We start from the raw sequence: 3413 nt of genomic DNA on the forward strand, positions 1-3413 counted from the left end.
GTAGCATCTGAGTTACACAAGTCCTTCGAGAGAACATCATAACACCATGTATCCCAGGAGCAATAGGAATTATTTGTCCAGCAGATTTTCATCTTACTTTGGTACCAACCCTTTTTTCTATGTCCCTATTCCTTCATGTTTACTTTGTGCCATTATGTATTGAATATATGTAAGTTGCTTTTGATTTTTATAGTGGCTCATAGAATTTGCCTTGAGTCTCACAGGAGACATTGAACTTGGACTTTTGTTTCCACTTTTTTTCCATTATTGTTTCTCTGATTGTACATGAAGTAGAGTCATACCATTTCTGTAATCATACATGTACCTAGGGTAATGATGTTTGTCTCATTCTATTATCTTTCCTTCCCCCCATTCCCTGCCCACCCCTCATTTTCCTCTACACAATCCCTTCTTCTTCTATTCTTCTCTTACCTCCCCCCACCATTATGTATCATCATCCACTTATCAGAGAAATCATTTGGCCTTTGGTTTTTTGGGAATGGCTTATCCCACTTAGCATGATATTCTCCAACTCCATCCATTTACCTGCAAATGTCATACTTTTATTCTTCATTATAGCTGAATAATATCCCATTGTGTATATATATATATATGATATCTTCTTTTTTTATGATATCTTCTTTATCCATTCAACTATTGAAGGGCATCTAAGTTGGTTCCACAATCTACCTTTTGTGAGTTGAGGTGCTATAAACATTGATGTAGCAGTGTCACTGTAGAATGCTGATTTTAAGTCCTTTTGGTATAGACCAAGGAGTGTGATAGCTGGGTCAAATGGTGACTCCATTCCAAGTTTTCTAAGGAATCTCCATACTACTTTCCAGAGTGGCTGCACCAATTTGAAACCCTACCCGCAATGTATGAGTAAACCTTTGAAGGATGCTAAAAATGTTAAGATTATGGGACTTTTTAAAATAGACTTAATGCATTTTGCTTGTGAGATGTTTATGAGGTTTGGGGAGTATTGAGTGAATGTTACAATTTAGATATGAGGCATTCCTCAAAACTTCCTTTGTGAAACAATGCAAAAACCTTCAGAGGTGAAATGATTAAATAATGAGAAAATTGTAACCTAATCAATTGATTGGATCCATGGATTAATCCACTGATATGATCAACTGGATGGTAATGTAGGGAGGTAACATCACTGGAGGAAGTAAATCACTGGAGAGACAATTTTTTAGTTTCTATTTTGTCCCACATAAGCAGGGCTCTTTCTCTCTTTTGCTTCCTTGTTGCTATATTCTGAGCTGGTTCCTTCTACCATGACCTTCTGCCATAGTGTTCAGCCTTACCTCAAGCCCTTGCTTACAGAGTTGGATGTCCATGGACTGTACCTCTGAAACTGTGAACCCAAATAAACATTTTTTCCCTCAAGTTACTCTAGTTTGGTCTTTTAGTCAAACTGTTACAAACCTGACTAAAACACAACTATTTCCTATGAAGAGCCAGGTATTGTTATTGTGAGATTGAATTAATCACAAAGTTGATCATGAGGCAGAAGATGGAATCATTTTTATTCACCAGCTGATGGGATAAGGGCAAGCGGCAAGCCTGCATTCCTCAATCCCCTTCAGGGGTTAAAGCAAATCTTTTATAGTCCAAAAACACAAAGTATGTCAGTACATTAATTATAAGTGGCTATTGCTATGATTCAAAACCATAAACAAAAATCATGAGATCTAAAATCATGAGCAGAAGGAGAAGTGGGGCAAAACCACCCTAGTTCAACAAGTTAAACAATGGTTACTAAGCTCTAGACAAACATTAACATTCTATGCAGTTAGGGTACATTGCCCCAGAACAAAGGGAACCAAAAAGAGAACGATTTTACATCATATAAGCAGAACAGACAGATTTGTGTTTCTAAGCAGGATCAGGATTGCAGAAGCAGAGTTTTCTTATGGGAGAAGCATGTTTAACATGACATAGAGTCTCAGGGTAAAATGGAGTCTGTTTTGTCATTGCCTGGCCCATAACATAAACACTTCAGATTCTGTGAGCCTTACAGCTTCTGCCATATCTACTCAATCTTGCCATTGTTGCCTTAAAAAGTCACAAACAGCATGCAAACAAATCAGTGCTATATACTAATAAAACTTAATAGGCAACAGTTTGAATGGGGACTGAAAGCCATAGTTTATCAACCTCTGATCCAAATTTATATTAAATGACTCTGATTAGCATTTATTTTTCTTTATTAACTAAAATATTTACCTGGAACTCTCTGACATTGAAAGGATAGCAGGGGCAAACTAAGTAAGGAAGCATCTTCAAGGAAGCACAGACACTGATTATGCACACACACACATACACAAACAAATGATTGAGTTTTAACCAAACTCAGTGTCAGAAAACCTTGTGCTTTCCAGAAAAAATAACAGGGTTAATCCAGGAAAATACAGGAATGAATTAGCTTAGTGTGTTCAGTCACAGGGAAACTGGAGTAGAGATTTCTTCAGGAATGATTAATTTCTATTCCTTTCACTGCTGATGCATGCAGATTGCTGCTTCATGATCTGCAGACCCAGATATTTGTAAACATTTGTCTTAATAGAAACACACAAAACTTTTTTACATGGGTCCTCACAGAGTTAATGATGTTCTATTTTCACAAAGGCAGTAGGGTGGCCAAATTCATCTCTGATACATCTGTGTCCTTTAGAGAACCAAGGAATATGAAAATATTCAAAATAAAATGTGTCTCCTGTAGAAATGCTATGACATTTGAAAGCATATTCCAGAAGTATTTAATGACACAATCTAGAGAAAGAGAGAACTAGTGACGTTTGTATACATGTTCACTGTTTTTTCACTGTTTGGACAGGCACTTAATGATTCTCTCCTTCCTTCAGTGTTTTCAGCAATTTCCTAATCAAGAAAGAGAGAGAAAGAGAAAAGGAACAAAAAACTTACATAACATGTTATCCTGTATCTCACTTTTTAAAATATAGATTTAAAGCTAGTCTTTAAATGAGGTGAGATAATTTGAGTATAAGAATTTCCCCCCAGTCATTCAATAAAAATAAAACTTTTGCTACATTCCATGTGCTGCTGCTTTGGTATGACCTGAGTACTACTGTAGGCACAGGAAAGCATTCAACATTTTAAACTGCAGACATCTATGAAGCAAAAGAGACTTGAATTTTAGGAAGTCTGTGATTATGATCATGCAGCAGATAAGAAAGATATGTTTGAAATTTTCTAATTTAGTGCTCAAAACATTTAATTCAAGTAGAAAAAGACCGGGAGAGTGATATTTTCAATCATTTTTTAAAATAAACAGTGATTTAGCCAATAGTCAAGATTCATCAAATCCTAACAATACTGTTTTGCTACTCACCCATTCTTTATAATTCATTCAATTGAACAGGTAAGTCTTCTGCAACTAG

Source organism: Sciurus vulgaris (genome assembly GCF_902686455.1).
Source record: "Sciurus vulgaris genome assembly, contig: HiC_scaffold_163_arrow_ctg1, whole genome shotgun sequence".
NCBI lineage: Eukaryota > Metazoa > Chordata > Mammalia > Rodentia > Sciuridae > Sciurus > Sciurus vulgaris.